Source organism: Marmota monax, unplaced genomic scaffold, assembly GCF_021218885.2.
Source record: "Marmota monax isolate L192 unplaced genomic scaffold, Marmota_monax_Labrador192_F-V1.1 WCK01_AAM20220418_F8-fsc00011, whole genome shotgun sequence".
In the NCBI taxonomy this organism is placed as follows: Eukaryota; Metazoa; Chordata; class Mammalia; order Rodentia; family Sciuridae; genus Marmota; species Marmota monax.
This window is the reverse complement of record NW_026693082.1, coordinates 21,933,877-21,951,548: the sequence shown is the minus strand read 5'-3', so window position 1 is coordinate 21,951,548 and position 17,672 is coordinate 21,933,877. Positions and strand designations below refer to the sequence as shown.

The window sequence follows — 17,672 nt, the reverse complement described above, 5'->3', positions numbered from 1 at the left end:
AGGAGGAAGACAGGGGAAGGAGATGCAGCATAAGAAACCAAGTCAGTCCTTCTAGACCAGCCAGTGCCTCCGGCTGGCTCTGGGTAGAAAGGGGAGATTGCAGCCTGAGCTTCTCCCCAGAGGGCGAAGGGGCAGATCGAGTTGCCTTTCTCCCTGCCCCGCCCTGAGGAATGGGCCTGGGGACACAGCGGCCCTTTCTCTGCGCTGATATCTTTGAGTCAAGGCGCCGTGTTGACCAAGCGGGTCAGAAACAGGACTGCAAAGCCATTGTCCGAACTGCCCAGGGAGGATGCGGCCAGCATTCCTAGGTGTGTTTGCAAGTGTGGCTGAGAGAGGAGGTGCCAAGGGAGACACTGGCACAGCCAGCCTGCCTTTGGAGGCCAGAAGTCCCCTGGGACAAGGAGGTACTTCAGATTAAATCCCTCCCAGGAGCACACCCAGTGTCACCCGCAACCACCGTAGAGGTCTGGCCCTGTGCTCAAGACTTGCCAGGTGACTTTCACAATGACACACTGTTCATTACAACAGAAGTCCTCTGGCTTCCCAGAACCTAGTCACATATCACTTGGCCAACTTTCCAAACTTTAAAAGATTCTAGAAAATTTGACTCATTTATTTATTGCTTATACATTATTCTTCCAAGTGATACCATGATACCACTGAAATCATTGAAAATTCCATGTGATAAATATCCATAAAGTTATTACCTCATGGACTTACAGACAGAAGACAAGTAACAACATGGATTGAAAAAAAGAAAACAACCATGTTAGAAGACAAACCAAGAAAGTTTAGCTCTGAGCTTGTACAATTAGATAAGAAAGAAAAAACAAGTTAGGCTGCAGAATGTTTTCCAGGTATGGTGGTGTAATCCCAGTGACGCAGGAGGCTGAGGCAGGAGGATTGTAAGTTTGAGGCCAGCCTCAGCAACTCAGACCCTCAGTAACTTAGCATGATCTTGTCTTGAAAATAAAAAATAAGAAGCCATGGGATGTAGCTCAGTGATAGAGAACACCTGGGTTCAATCCCTAGTACAAAAAAACCCCCCAAAAACCAAAAATAAAACCACGCATATATCCCCTCTTTAATTAAAGAGAACATATAGGTTCATCAGGAGATGTTGCCTTGGCAAATTTCAAAAAAGGATCATTCACAAAAATAGAATCTATATACAACTTTTTAGAAATTCATCTACTATGTATATAAGACCTATGCTTATGCGTGAGTATGCCTCATCTATATGGAGGTACATATAAATCTGTCTGCCATCTACAGTCTCTTCTTGTATACGTATTTCACAGATTTCAATCGCAACTTCCAGCAGACTGCAAGACCTCATCTGTTTCAGTGTGTAGCAATGGCTGCCTATCATGAGAAGAGTCGGGATCTTGTAGGAAAGATGCGGGGAAGGTAATCCCACAACTCCTATGGCCTCCTAGGTAGCCGAGCTGATCCTACACAAGTTTGGTTGGCTTATAATCTGGGGCCCTTGCCCCCACGGGGGGAAAGGAGGAATGGTCAGTCTTGCTAAGGCCAAGACCCTAAGGCTAGGACCCAGAGGCCTGGAGAAAGCTCTTTGGCACCCAGATGTCCTGCCCCAGGACATTTCTGTCTAAACCCATCCCATGGGCCAAGACTGGCATATGACTGGGCGCCTGCTCAGCTCCCATTTGGACTCCACCCCCTGCTGGCCCTGGAACCCTGCCCCAAACCACAGCTGCCTGGCTTGGGGCCTGACCATCTGCCTCCTCCTTGCCAGAATACTCTCTCTCTTTCTGGAGGGCAGGAACTTGTCATCGTACCCCTCCCTCAGCTACTGTGAAGGGTCCTGCTTCCACCCTGATGACCCAGACAGCCTCCACCCCTATGCAGTGATCCACTATTTTGTGGTCTCTGTTCCTCTATCCAAAGACCCTACCTATCCCACGTCTTCACCTCTTGGATTAAACCTGTTGGAAGTTTAGACCCAAGTCCACCAAGCCTGTGAGTGGTCACGATGTAGACTCCAAGCTGTTCTCCTTAGAAGCCAGCCTTTCCCCACCAACTCACTGTCTTAAAAAGGTTATGAAAGCAGAGGAACATGTCATCTTTCCCAGAAGGTGGTCCAGGCCCCCTAAAACCAGGGGGTTATTTATAGACAGTGCCCAGGGAGGGGGTGCTACTCCTCCACCCCACAAGCAGAATCAGGAGGAACTCAAAAGAGTCGAAAGTTACCACACTGTTTTCAAAGGCACAAAGTTTTCTACTCCTCCTGGCCATATTGCTATAAAGAAGCAGAATATATGTCCCATGGCCAGCCCCTTAGGGAGAAAGAGGTAAAATGACCCGTTCAATCCCACCCTTTAAGATGGGAAACATCCGAGAAAGAGCTGAAATATTCCCTGAACCTCAGAGGCTTTCCAGAAGAGGAGAATACTTTGGAATCAGTTCTTGGGACACATCCAAGGTTGAGGGGAGGTAGGAGGGTGGGGCTGTATCAGCTGACTGTGTCCCATAGAAACAATTTCCAGGTTTCTCCAGCAATGGACGTGGCTAACCAGAAGGGACCACATGTGATCTTTGAGAGGCTGTCAGGAAAAACTGCCAAGCCTGGGTTGTGGGGTATGTGCTTCCTGAGGCTGAGGGGTCCTAGAGGGTACCAACCACCGATGGTTGATGAATGGCGGCGTAGCCCTATCTGTTTGGAAGAAAGCCATGTCTGTAAGTATGGGAAGCAGTTCTGCAGCGGCTGGTCCATAGCAGGCTCCCAGGGTACAGTCATAGCTTTGGACATTGGAGACCCCACCACTGATGTAGAGACCGAGCCATGGCCCCTGGGGCTGGAAGAGATCGCATGAGGTAGTCCAGGACTTCTCTCAAGTGGAAGCAAGCTCCTCTGTAGCTGCCATGCCTCTGGGAGGGACTTTGAGAAGTCAAGGCTCTGTGGAGGGAAATATGTTCTCTTCTTTTCCACCTGATTCTGTCCTCCAAGAAAATGTTCCTATGGAAAACAGAGAGACAGGAACCTGAAGGTGGGCCAGCAGAGGCCGAGACAAGGCTTGAGAATAAAACATTGATGGGTCACTGTAGTTTTGCTCTTCAAAGTGCCTAGACCCCATTAGCTGGGGCCTGTCTTTTGTAACTTCAGTTACAAGTGCCCAGGTATTTATTTTCTGGTAGTGATTAAAAAGTAGATAAAATTCATAAATAGCAAAGCTACATAGCTTAAGCAACCTTCAAATAGAGCGGTTAACAGAATGCAATTACATAAAGAAGTACATCTGATGTTAGATGTGCCAAAAAGCTAAACAAAATAGAAAGAAAATCCATCATTCCGGCCAAATAAAACAGGGAGTGATTATGGACAATTGAGTTCTTTTCTTAACACAAGGAAGTCCTAACCGGCAGTTTGGCCGAGTGCTTCAAGATGGGAAAACACCCAAACCAGCCTCTCCTGTACCTTCTTCAGCTCTGCAAAAACCCAGGCACAGACTGAGGTTTCTGCTGTGAAGAGACGGCTGTGTGGCAGGCGCTGTTGGACCAGGAGCTACAGAGAACTCGTGGCTGTGGTCTGCACTGCGGCTTAGAGTCCTGCTACCGGGAAGCCACAGGGACAGGCTTGGATGTGAGGACAGTGGTCACAGGAGAGGTGTCCACTGAGAAGGAGGAAAGGAGACAAGGTAGTTATTAAATAGCAAAAATAGTTTGAAAGCAAAGTTTGCTAACTGTGACCGTCCCCTTGTGTTACCATAATAAAATACCATGCATTGGGTGGCTTGTAAGCAATAGAAACTCACTTCTCCCAATTCTGGAGGCTGGAAGTCCAGGATCAAGGTGCCCGCAGATTTGGTGTCTGGTGAGGGTCTGCTTCCTGGTTCATGGACCACCCTTTCAAGCTATGCTCTCACCTGGTGGAAGGGGCCAGCTGGTTTTCTGGGGTCTCTTTTATAACAACTGAAATTCCATTCATCACCTCTCAAGGGCCCCACCTCCTGGGCAGGGGATGTGGCTTGGTGGTAGAGTGCTTGCCTAGCTTGCACAAGGCCGTTGGTTTGATCACCAGCACTGCCAAAAACTTATGGCACCAAGGGCCCCCCCATCCCGGTACCATCACGTTGAGGGTTAGGACTTCAACATACGGATTTGGAGAGTCCGTAAGCATTCCACCCACTGCTCTGGAGAAGATAGCTGCCTTAATAATAGGTATGAACAGTCTGTGTTCATTTTTAAGTCCTTATAACGTGCACTGGGACAACAATTCCCTAAGGAAGACTCAAGTATTACCTGTGCATGGGAACTGGGAAAACAAGTATTTTAGTCGGCATTTTTTTGCTGACTAAAAGATTGGACTGGAACAATTTTAGGGAGGAAAGGTTCATTTGGGGGCTTGTGGTTTCAGAGGTCTCAACCCGTAGATAACAGTCTCCATTCCTTAGGGCTCGGGGTGAGGCAGAACAACATGGCGGAAGAGTGTGGTGGCGGGGAAGCAGCTCACATGATAATCAGGAAGCAGAGAGAGGCTCTGCTCACCAGATACACATTTCACATCCCAACCATAACAACAAGCAAAGGTCCTTAGCACTATCGATTTTCAAGGTGTGGTCTTGCTAATAGATATTTTTATTTCCTTATATCTCCCAACTCACTACAGACTTCCAGGCCCCCTCAGAACCACTGAGTTAGAATCTCCTAGGGCAGGGCCCATGGATTTGTATTTTAAAGCTTGTAAATATATTAATTTGGAAAACCATTAACCCACAGGGTAAAGGACCAAATAGTTACCATATATCTCACCTGTAATCTTGTAGTAGCTGGGAGCTGGAATGCACCTTGAATTTGGAATCCAAATGCTTGGGTTAAAATTATGCTACTTAGCCTTGAGCAGTTCACTTAATTCCCTATGACTCCAGATTTTCCCATTTACAAAATGGAAATTCTACCTAGAGTTGTAAACATTAATCGGGAAAGAAGTTAAATGCATTTACACTGTAAACCCCAAAGGGTTTATAAACTTTATGACCATCGTGGTATCATGAGTTCCCATCCAGGCACCGGGTTTAAGTTGCTGCCATTTCTCCTCTAGGCCAGACAATAACCCCCCTAACGTTGCCCCTTTCTTACCGTTTCACACTCTGCTGATTATACGTCTGCCTTACTGAAGCCCTCCAAAACCTTCCTATTGCCCTTGGAATGTGGTCCAAATCCTCCATAGAACCGATGGATAGAGAGAAGGTAGCATGATATGCAAATGACCTAGAATACCATTGGCTGCTCAGTAAAAATATACCCAGCTTCATTTTAATATTTGGGAGCCCCAGGCAGCCAAGACGCGTGCAGAGGATGGGGCCCTGGCTTCAAGCAGTAGAGAGGTGGGGCAGGGTGACAGACAAGCCCCTGACCTCATAGGCCTGTGGGCAGCCCATTGAAGAAAGAGATGAAGATGTGAATTTGGTGTCAACATACCTTATATACAAGCAGAGGTATGATAAATTGTGGTATAAAGGTGCATTAAGAATCGTAATGAAAAAAAAAAGAGAGCACTCATGTATAATGTCATAATTTGGCGTGAACATACTTTATATATAGAGTTACGAGAAATTGTGCTGTGAATGGATAATTATGAATGTAATGCACTCCACTATTGTCATGTATGTAAGAAATAAAAAAGAAAATAAAGAAAAAGAGAAAAACACACTATCAAAAATGTAGATTGTTAGGGGCTGGGGTTGTGACTCAGCGGTAGACTGCTCGCCTAGTACGTGGGAGGCCCTGGGTTCGATCCTCAGCACCACATAAAAATAAATAAATAAAATAGAGGTATTGTGTTCAACTACAACTAAAAAAATAAATATTAAAAAAATATGCCTATGTGTTACATTATTCCCTTCTCTCCCTTTTTTTTAAAAAAATTATTTGTTTTAATTAGTTTTAAAGTACATAATGCATTTATGCATTTTGATATATCATACATAAATGGGGTATAATTTCTTATTTTCATATTGTACATGTTATAGAAAAAAAAATATATATATATAAATAATAATAAAAAAATAGAAAAAATAGAGCTGCTAGACTGTGTGAACCTAAAGGCATTAATTCTAATTCATAGTGTTTATAGTAACATAATTAAATATAATTTAAAAGGCTAAAAGAACACATAATTTTTAATATACAAAGATACTTGCTAATAGATATTTTTATTGATGGGAGCATTTTTCATTAAAAAAATAACCTTTTATTTTACAATGGTATGTCCCTAGAAAAGTTGCAAAGATACACCAGAAGTTCCTTCTACTCCTCACCTAGTTTCCCGAGCTGTCAATCTTACATTAGCATATGCATCTATCAAAAGCAAGATGCCCATGTTGGTGCAGTATTGTTAACTGGACCCCGGTCTTTATTTGGGTTTCACCAGTCCCTCCCGTTGAGGTCGGGGTCTAATCCAGGAGCCCACGCTGCTCTGGGTCCCCTCATCTCCTTGTCTCCTCTGGGCTGTGAGGCTTCCTGAGCAGGAGCCGGGTGGACTGTGCTCCCTGGGATTGTGCGGTGCTTTCTCAGGACGGGGCTGGACAGTGGTCTGGGGAGGCAGAGCCCAGAGCTGAAGGGCATCTTTCATCACCCACGTGGAGGCGCCTGCCATCAACATCCCTTTCCACTGTCGATGTTGACCTGACCACTCGCCAGGGAGGAGGTGCCAGATGGCTCCCCATAAAGGTCACTTTTGTCCCTTTTCTGTGCGGTACTCTTTGGAAGCAAGTCCCTGCTTAGCACTCTGGCCATGCTCCAAGCAGGTGAGTGCAGGTGAGGGGTTTGAAGCTCCCCTCCCTGAGAGGAGGAGTCCTACCAAAGTGACTTGGAGTTCTTCTGTAGGAAGCCTCGTGTCCTGCCCCAGGCATAACCTTTACCTTTGTGATAGACACAGTCCTCTTTCCAGGGGACAGATTAAATGGATGCCTGGCTCTCTGTTCCAGTTTCCCTGCCCTTCCCAGGGTCTTCCTTATTGACATCATCAGCATCCACACAGCACTGCACAGTGGCTGTCCTCCTCAGTTCTCCCACAATCCCTATGGCCTGCGCAGGACTTCAAAGAATATTGGTTGAAAGACCGATTTTTTTTTTGGGGGGGGAGTACTGGGGATTGAACCCAAGAGCTCTCTGTTACTGAGCTACATCCCCAGCCCCTTTTATATTTTGTTTTGAGACAGAGTCTCACTAAATTGCCCACTAAGCTGACCTTGAACTTGCCATCCTCCTGCCTCAGTATCCAGAATCTCTAGGATGACAGGCTTGCACCACCCTGCCTGGCTTAGCCCAGAACCTTCTGCTCACCATTGAGTGTGAGGGTTGTTCTAAATGTTTTACGTGTAATAATTCCTTTCATCTCAACAATTACAGATGAGGAAATTGTGATGCAGAAGTAAGTTACCCTTTCATGTTATGGTTGGATCTGGAATGTCCCAGGAAGTCCCATGTAGGCAGAGGAGGAGCTTTGGGGAAGTGATTGAGTCATAAGGGCTCTGACCTCATCAGGAGATTAATCTGTTGAGGCTGAATGGACCACTGGGAGGTGGGACCTAATTGGAGGTGGGACCTAGAAGATTTTACATCTTCTTCCCAGTTATCATGAGCTGAAAGTTTCCTCGGCTGTCCCCTTCTGCCCCACCTCAGGCCCAGAACAATGGAGCTGGTCAACCATGAACTGAATCCTCTGAAATGGTGAGGCAAAATAAAATGAACCTTTCCTCTTCTAAGTCATTTTTGTCAGGTATTTTGTAACAGCAATGAAAAGCCAATACACTTACCCTATATGCAATCCCTATGTCACTTCATTCACTCATAAGGCTTCAAAGATTACTTGCACTGAATGACTCAGTCTTAAATGTAACCTCCATGAGATCCAAAATTTTCCTTGACTGTTGGGTTCTCCCACAAATCCCTATAACCCACTCCAGGACTTCAAAGAATATCAGTTGAAGAACTGAACAAGTTTAACCTGGATTTTTAAATTTTTTCAACACTGGGGCTTGAACCCAAGGGTGCGGTACAACTGAGCTACACCGCCAGCCTGTTTTACTTTTTATTTTGAAACAGTGTCTTGCTAAATTGCCCAGGTTGGCCTTGAACTTGTGATCCTCCTGCCTCAGCCTCCCAAGTTGCTGAGGTTACAGACTTGAGCCATCCTGCCTGGCTTAGCCCAGAACTTTCTGCTCTCTAGCGATCCTAGCAACTCTATTTGTGTGGCCCACGGGCACTTCAGATTCAAAACATCCAGAAACAACTTGTCACCCCCAATTCTTCTCCACCCTCTGAATACATTCTCCATTTGGTATTTTCTTTCTCTGTGACTCCATCATCTCCCTGTCACATAAGTCATTCCCCTTTGTTTACCACAGTCAGCCTGTCTTCCGGTGCCATAGTTCCACTGCCCAACATCTCTCAACTCATCTACTCGTCTCCATTCCTACCCTAGTCTTAGAGGTAACGCAGACGTAAGACCCTGGGAGTAGGTTTCCTGGGTTTAAATGCTATTCCCTGCTACCTGTGGGACTTTGGGCAAGTAATGGAAATGCTCCTCAGCTTCTTAATTTATATCATTTAAGATTAAGGTGTAGGGCTCCAAGTAATAGAGCCCCATTTCAAACTGGTTTCAAAAAGCAAAAAAGGAAATTTGTCATTCATCTGAGTCACGGGTGTCCAGCTGGATGGAGGAGAACATCATGGTACTTCCTATCCTGTATGGCTGATATACTCTGTGTGGGGTTTTATTTGTGCACAGGCTCTTTCTTCATGGTAGCAATATGGCTGCCAGAGCACCAGTAGTACATCCTATCCTCTCAAGAACTCCAGAAGAAAAACAATCATTTCCTGTTTTCTTTCTTTCTTTCTTTCTTTTGGTAAATAAAGCAAACAAATAAACTCAGGACTGTTTGGAGTTGATTAGACAGGGTCTATCACATGGCCTTCAGACCTAGAGATGGGATCAATCTCATGCAACTACATGGAACCAGTGTAGGACAAGGAGGTCATCAGTGAAGACCCGAGTGTTGCTTCCAGGAGAAACCGTGAGGCATCAGCCCTGCGGAAGCCTGACCCGCGTCCAGGTTCACACACGTCGTGGCTTCCCTGTGTCCTGGCTGGCTGTCCTCCAGTGGATTATTCATATGATCGCTGGAAGGAGCTTTCTAAAGCGCGAGTTCATGAGCACAGCTCAAGCCTCCCACGAGGACGACCGGCTCCTGCTCGGCCTCAGGCCTAAGCTCAGCCAGGGCCTGGCGTGGGCCGATGACCTCAGCTGAGCCTGACCAGCAGCAGGAGTGCCAGGGCCCATGGGACGGCTCAGGTTACACGTGGCAAAGCGAGCCGGGAGCACCACATACCAGGTGACGCTAGGAGCCACCAGAGTGGGCCACGCGGGGATGGGAGAGAGAGGCTCTGGGCAATGACAGGGGTCCCAGTGGGCCAGGAGGAGGCTGCGCGGGGAAGCCCAGTCATCAGCAAGGACAGGCCGACCTTCCTGGAGCCACAGGTGGAAGGGAACCAGGACATTGCTTAGATTCCAGCAGAGAAAGCAGATCTGCAGATAACTCAATAATGTGACAGGCGCATGCTGTCCCCAGGGCCCTTGCCCATGCTGGCCCTGTGCACGAACGCCGTTTACGTCACCAGTCTCTTTATATCCTTCGGTCCCGGCACTAACATTACCCCCTTGGAGAGGTGTCCAGGTCTTGCTATTTAAAACCACTCACTGCATCATCACCATTTTGTTTCTTTGCAGTGTTAACACTGTCTGAAATGATCCTGTTGACAGGATCTCTGTTGTCTCTCTTCTCCCATTGTCCTATTCCTCCAATATTTTTAAAACCAATGATTTAGTAAAGGGAATGACTTTTCTAGCTTGAGACTAGCATGCTTTAAATGCATCTTACGTGACATCTGGCACATAGCAGATCCTCAATAAAAGGTAGCTATATAACCAATGGAATATTACTCAGCCATAAAGAAGAATGAAATTATGGCATTTGCTGGTAAATGGATGGAATTGAAGACTAATAGAAGTTCATTGGATTAGACAGAGGAATGAAGGGAAGGGGAAAGGATAGGAATAATAAAGAATGAGACATAGCTTTTCTATGTTCATATATGAATACACCACCAGTGAAACGCTACGTCATGTACAACCACAAGAATGAGATCCTGTGGCTGGGCTTGTGGCTCAGTGGCAGAGCGCTTGCCTAGCATGTGTGAGGCACTGGGTTTGATCCTCAGCACCACATATAAATAAATAAAAAATAAAGGTCCATCAACAACTAAAAAATATTTTAAAAAAGAGAATGGGATCCTAATTAGAATAAATTATATTCTATGTGGAATATGTCAAAATATACTCTACTGTCGTGTATATCTAAAAAGAACAAACAAAAAAAATTTTTTTTTTAATTTAAAAAGGTAGCCATATAATGACTATTATTACAAATGTCTTGAATATTGGAAGCCTTGTGTTCGATGGATCAACCTCCTCAAAGGCATGACCCAGAGCCCATCAGGAGACACGGGGGTAAGACAGGTGGAGAGAGGGAGGGCGCCCTCCAGATCACAGCTGCTGCTGGCCCACGAGGAAAGCAGGTGGCTGGTGGGAGGTCCAGGAAGGTGCAGAGCAGGGGACGGGGCCGGGGGTCCCTGGGACCTCCATGGAGTGTTGGGAGTTGGGTCGTGGAGGCTGAGATAGGGAAGGGAAAGAGTTCTGATCTAAATCTTATTTGCCATCAGTTGAAGACTCAAGGTCTAGTTCAGTGCACCTTCAGAATCCCAGGCAACATCTACCGAGCACTCTCTATGTCTGAAGATTTTAGTCAGAGTTGACTCAGAGAGGTCCCAGGCTTCTTAGGAAATGCCTTTTCTTGGGGAGGAGAAAGTGGGTCACAGCAGCTATGACATCATGACGTGCCTGATAGTGACACTCCGTGGAGGGGGGTGGGCACAAGAAGGATGCCTTGGGAAGGGGAGAGCAGCTGTCAAAAAACAGGTGAAGAGGCTGGGTGTGGGGGCACAGGCCTGCAATCCCAGAGACGCTGGAGGCTGAGGCAGGAGGATCTCAAGTTCGAGGCTCAGCCTCAGCAACTTAGTGAAGCCCTGTCTCATTAAAAAGTAAAAGGACTAGGGACATAGCTGAGTGGTAAAGCACCCCCGGGTTCAATACAAAAGAAAAAAAGAAAAAGATGAAGGGAGATGGGGAATGGACATCGTGGTAGTGATTAAAAACACAAAATTCAGGGGAAATACCTTTGGCTTGGTTTTGTTTCTTTCTGTTGGGTGTTTTTATGTCCAGTTCCGTGTTACTTTTACCTGGCCACGATACGGCTGGAAAAGATCATCTCACCAAGATAGACCGGGGCGTATCTGAGCTCGGCCTAGCTATCGATAATTGGTTTTTGTCTTTTCAGAAACAAAATAAGCTGCAATTCAAGATCCGGGCATGAATGGCTGAGTGTGTGACTCATCAGAGCTGAGCCGCCTCCACCCCGGAGCTGGGCCACTCACAAGGTGTCCTGTCCCCCTTCACCAGGAAAAAAAAAATGCAAGAATAGGTGGCTTCTCCACTTCCCTGACTGTCCTCCTCCAAGATTCTGACTTTGAGGAGGAACAGTCAGAAAGAGCGCTGTCTCCTCATCAGGAGAAAATAGCCTCTGGTTGGACTTTTCTCAGGACCTTCACCTTGAAGGGTTGAATTTTTTTTTTAAACCATCCTCAGCCCCTCGTCACCACCCTTTTTGAAATGAAGAATGTCCCTTGAAGGAAAATCTTCCCTTTATTAAATCGGTCCAATCTTCAATTAACAGAAGGAAAAAAAAAGGCCTTACAAGCGAGAGGATGGATAGATGGATAGATGATAGACAGACAGACCTAGATAATATTGCAGCCGATGTATGCCAAGAAAAGGAAGAGATGGGCCCTCGGTCGTAGGGATGGTGCATCTTTGAAGATGCCCCGCTGTCAGGATCCTGAGTGCTGGAGGCTGAAGTTAATGGAGGTTGGGTTGCAAAAAGAAAAGAAAAGAAAAGAACTTGGGGATACTTTTATAGATGAGCTGATCTATCAGCCTAAAGTGGTCATGGAGCACCAACCAGATGGTCACAACCCTTCCGAGTTCACCCAAGTGCCGTCCAGGCTGTCTCCAGCTTTACACAGAAGGTGTGTGCCCAAGTCCATTTTTTTTTTTAACTCAGAACACATTTCTTGTAAACAGACGTCTTTGTGTCTTACATTAGGTGTTGAATAGACTTTTGTGGACTGTCCCAGGGTGTGGCCAGCGTTTATTGTTCTTATGGAAGGTGTTACCCGTGGTTTCCATTACAGCTCCGTCACTAGGACCCACCGGCTCCTTCTCTACCACAGAAAGAACCCAAGGGCTGAGGTGGGTCGGCAGGACTCCCACCGTGGCCTCGGGGCTCTCCGGTTACCTCGGAAGTCAGCACTTCAGTTGCTGAGCCGCTTGGTCTGTTCTTAGGGAAAGCACGCGGCCTCCTCTGTGTTTGGACCCCGCTCACCCATTGGCTTGGGAAGCCATCTCTCTTGGCTGAGGTTGCCTCCGGGGTGCTCTGGATTCCTCTCTTGGATCCATTTCTTCCCCCAAGAATGGCGCAAGAGCTCCCCAGGCTGGTCGTGTTCAGAACAGGAGATGATCCCGGGCCATCAGAGGACGAGGGAATCTTGGCTGGGTCAGTGTCTGGGCGAGGCCACTTTTCCAGGGTTCCCTGGGGACAGGGCGGCCTGGGTCAAGGAGCTTTGCCTACAGCTCTGCTCCCCACCTCCGGCCAGGGGCTCATCCCTCATCCCTTCAGGTGACAGGAGGCTAGTGCCCCAGCTTGAGAACAAGGGACCCAAATGTCCAACTTTGCCAATAGTCATCCAGGTCCTCCTAGTCAGATCCGACATCCAGGGGCCATTTCAGGGATGGAGCCACCTGTCCCTCCTGTCTTCAGGGAGCAGTGTCCTCCTCTGCTTTTGGAGGGCCCGGCTGAGCCTGTGTTGAGGACTGAGCAGGCCTTGTCTCGTTGGAGTCCCGTGTTCCAACTGCCCCACCGTAAATGGCCCTGGACCAATCGGTTGCAGAGGTTGCCTTTGTCTGGTTTCCAAAGTAGAGTCTCACCACAGAGTCCCAGGAAGAGTTCTGGTCTCAGAGCTGCGGTAGGGGACAGGCATGGGCCTCACAGGAAGTCAAGAACCTTAGTGAGTTTCATAAAGGTCACCCAAGGCCCTGAAATAGGTTCAGGATACCTGTATCTAAGTGGTTTCATGGGTCAGAAGTTCGGTCCCCAGGGTGGGGATATGAAGGTGGTAGAAACTTAGTGTAAGGTGATTAGGTCATTGGGAGAATTGTCCTCAGAAGAGATTAGTAGAGTTCCTGTGGGACCCCAGTTAGTTCTCCTGGGAGGGGACTGTTATAAAAGAGCAAGACTGGCCACTTCCTGACTCATCTGTGATCTCTCCCTCTCACACACACTCCTACCATGATACTATCCACCATGATGTGAGAGAGACAAGAGGGCCCTCGACAAGGGCCAAACCAAGGGGACTGTCCAATCTTGCACGTTCAGCCTCCAAAATGGAGCTTAGTGAACTTTTTTTGCTTTATACATTAAATAGCCTCTGGTATTTTGTCATAGGGACAGGGGAAAAAAAAACTAATACAGGTCTATAAATGAAATCTTTCTCATTATTACCAAATATAGAAGGTAAGCAAGAATTGACCATGTAGGTGTTAAGGAAAACTGAGAAATAAATGGTGGTCCTGTTGAGAGTAGGGAAGGGCAATGGTCAGGAGTTTAACTTTGATGTTATATTCGGAGTATGAAACAATCTCAAATGCAGAGTCTCAGGGAGCCAAGGGAGGAGGGCAACATTTAAAGATTCTTCAAGCAACAAGAAATCTCAAATGGGTCAGGCAGAGGGGAGTTGAGACATCAGAAGTGTCTACAAGGATTTAGTAGAAGCCTGTCCCAGAGCTAGGGTTGAAAGCTGGTACCACCTGGTGAGAAGGCAGACCCACCTGTTGGCTGGGGTGTAGTGAGCTGCAGTGCCCACAGAGAACCTGGATTTGTTTTTTTTGTTGTTGTTGTTGTTTGTTTTGTTTTGTTTTATAATTTTTATTGTTGGTTGTTCAAAACATTACATAGTTCTTGATATATCATATTTCACATTTTGATTCAAGTGGGTTATGAACTCCCATTTTTACCCTGTATACAGATTGCAGAATCACATCAGTTACACATCCATTGATTTACATATTGCCATACTAGTGTCTGTTGTATTCTGGTGCCTTTCCTATCCTCTACTATCCCCCCTCCCCTCCCCTCCCCTCCCCTCTTCTCTCTCTACCCCCTCTACTGTCATTCATTTGTCCCCCTTGTATTATTTTCCCCTTTCCCCTCACTTCCTCTTGTATGTAATTTTGTATAACCCTGAGGGTCTCCTTCCATTTCCATGCAATTTCCCTTCTCTCTCCCTTTCCCTCCCACCTCTCATCCCTGTTTAATGTTAATCTTCTTCTCATGCTCTTCTTCCCTACTCTGGAGAACCTGGATTTGAAGGTCCAGACTCAGCTCTGTTAGGCAGAGTAGCTGCGGGGTGGGCTGAAGGCCACGCACGACAGCACTGTGTCTGTCTTTCAGGCACAAGTCATAGTTTCTCCTTCGCAAATAGGAATAGTATGGATTTTAGTCGGGACTCTTTTTATTGCAAGTGGGAAAAACAACTTCAAAGTCTAAAGTAAAAAAGAAGTCAATAGGGCTAGATCACCGAAAAGTGCGTGAGTCAAACTTCAGGAATGGACGAATCCAGAAGTCCAAATGACGCAATTCTGGATGTGTCCTTTCTCATTTCCTGCTTCCCTCTGTGTCAACAGTTAGTTCATAGTCCATTTCAATAATGCGGGCTTTGTGGTGATAAGGTGGCTGCTAGCACGCCAGCCTCACTTCCTAACTTCCCTACTTCCTCTTCTAGAGAAAAGAGACTCCCTCCCGAGGAAATCCAAGAATCAAGTTTTTATTTGCCTGATATCTTAGATTCATCCCTGAACCAGTCACAGTGTCCAGAGGAATGCCGTACTCTGGTTGGCCATCTGTCTATCACACTGGGCAAGCCCCATCCAATCAGATGGAGAAGAAGTAGGAAAGAGCTGGTTCTCCATGGAAAATCGGTGTCCATGATCAGAAGGAGGGGGTGTGGATGGTGGACAGGCAAGAGCAAAAGAGGGCACAGGGAGGCCTTCATTAGTATTGGGCCAGGCAAGGTCTCCCTGGCCTGGTTTCAGGTAAGGCTGAAATGACCCTCCATGTTTGGGGACATCCTTGAGCTGACGGGGACTTGTGGTGCGGCCAATGTAAGAGAAAGTCTTCTACGGTCTTATGTTTATTGAATGTTCATTAGTGTTTTTACCAAGTGCTTTTCTCAAAGATTATGTTATTAAATCATATTTTCTTAAATGAGCTGCTTAATATGAAAAACATTACATTCACCACGACGGGGTTGCCAAAATTGAGGCTCTGAATCAGGCATCTGCAAATGTTCCTCGGGTGAACTTGGGGCTGAAGTCTCGTCTCCAAACCCATTGTGTTGATTTCTCTCCAGCACAATATGCTTGAGAAAAAAAAATGCTTCTGAATGTCGCAGAAAGTTTGGACTCTTTCTCCATGAAGTGATAGCTGGGGTCATCCATGGGACAATGACCTGAGGAGATAGGTCAAGGATGATCTTGCTGGTCGAGAGAACAACACGGAGGTGTATTTTCATAATGTGAGGCCTGTGTTCAAAATCTGATAAAAATAACGCGTGTGTTTTGTGAGCTCTTAACTGTTAACACTTTTTACATCTGGGTGCGTTTGTGAGTTATGTAAAATGCTTTCTGGGTAAAAACAGGAAAAAATTCCATCGTGGTATTACTGATAGAAAAAAAACGAGCAATTCTAAAAGCGAGGTTTGGAGGGAAATGGGAATTTTAAATAATTTATACTAGTGATCAAAACAGTTGGTAGGTGATGTTTTTATGCTGGTAATGCGATATCAAATACAAATTTAACCCTGCGCACATTTGAAATGCACCGAGTTTTCGTTGGATTGTTAAGGTGACTACCTCACTAGGCTTGTACCTTCAGACAAGTGACTGGAACACTTTCCATCCCTGGAGAAGGGTCTCAGAGATTTGCCATTGATACAGGGGGAGGAGGCTTCCTGAGGGAGCACTGCCTGACCCCCATCAAAGCCTTCACAAAGAACAGACGTGGATCGTGGACAGCTCTGTGGTTCTCTGTCCTAACCCACCCCAGTTCCCCACCAGGAAGGAGCAGTCAGCACACCCATTAACCAGGGGACAGTTTATTCTTCTGGGTCAGCTCCAACAATGCAGGTTCTCCATCTGAGCTCTCCTGTTTCTATTATAATCATGAGGACATATTCATTGCACTTGAAATTCTACAGCTATATTGAAAATTTTACAGTCTAGGGTAACCCAGCAGGTAGTCAAGTTGAATGAATATTTGCATATTTAAAAGCTGTTCAAGGTAAGAATAATACTTAAATTATAAAATGATTCCTTGACAACAGAACAACAGGTTGAATCCTCATTACTGAATATGTTCATTTTTCTTCTGTGGATTTTAACCCCTATCCAACAAAGGGCTTGAGGTGGTAGAACTTTCTAGAATAAGAGTTCCTCCTCGTGTTGTTCTACAGCATGCAAATTAGATTTTTCTTGAGGCAAACTGTTTGCGCCTTAAAGCACCTCGGGATCTCTGTCTATCTGCAAAGCTTCTGCTCTGAATCCTGCGGTCAGGTGGATATTTTAAGTGACTGTTCCTTTTTAATGATATAAATGCCATCCTTCTTCCTTTCTAGAGCAAGATCTTCAGCCTGGTGAGGATGATCTCTGATTTCCTTTTTGGTCGAGAACATTTCCTCATGATAATTGCCACCCCTGGGCTATGCTTTCTGCTACCTTGAGACCTTATGTGTAATTGGGGTAGGCTCTGATGTCACCTAACTTTTTAGGCTGTGTGTGTGGGGGGTGGGGAACAACCGTGAAGCCTTCTTTTCAATCTCCCCACAAAACAAAACAGAAACAAAACACTATTGTTTGCTATCTGACCCCTGAAATTCCAGCCTTCCTTTAAACCATGATAAGCAGCTTTCAACATAACTGCCAACCTTGATTGGTAATGACAATGGTTCTAAGACCAGATTCAGGCTTGGCAGGAAAAAGTGATATTGGGAGGACATTGAACTCTGCTATCTTGCAAGTCCCGGGATGAAAAAACAAATCCTCCGAGCTGCTGACAGCCTCTCGACCTTAGCGGGACTGAAATTCCTAAAGGAAACCGACACTGGGAAAAAAGGGGATCCACAGGAGATGCGGACTCCGGGGAGGAAGAGTTATGAGTGGGGGTAGGAGGAGGTCAGAGACCTTCACCGCTGCGGCCAGCTATAATAAAATAGGATGATATGTTATCCTAATAGAATTGTTAGAGAGTATTTCAAGGCTGGATTTGAGGTCACTGCAGGACAATGACAGTCCATTCTTGCTGGCCCCAGCATTTATTACAGTCCTTACAATCCAGTGAAAGCTCAACAAATGTTATTTTTAACAAATGAATGTTTGTTTGTGTTTTTTATGCATTTAAGAAAAAGCTATTTTCATTGGC

At 46.1% G+C, this 17,672-nt stretch overlaps 1 long non-coding RNA gene across 1 annotated transcript; it reads right to left on the bottom strand.

Moving 5' to 3' along the window:
- Positions 1-592: 592 nt before the first annotated feature.
- LOC124099268 (uncharacterized) lies at positions 593-3,911 on the bottom strand. Its single transcript, XR_006853907.2, has 3 exons — positions 3,777-3,911; positions 3,440-3,635; positions 593-2,980 (listed from the first exon to the last, which is right to left on the bottom strand). It is a non-coding gene; the product is annotated as an uncharacterized LOC124099268 (long non-coding RNA).
- Between the last annotated feature and the right edge of the window lie 13,761 nt (positions 3,912-17,672).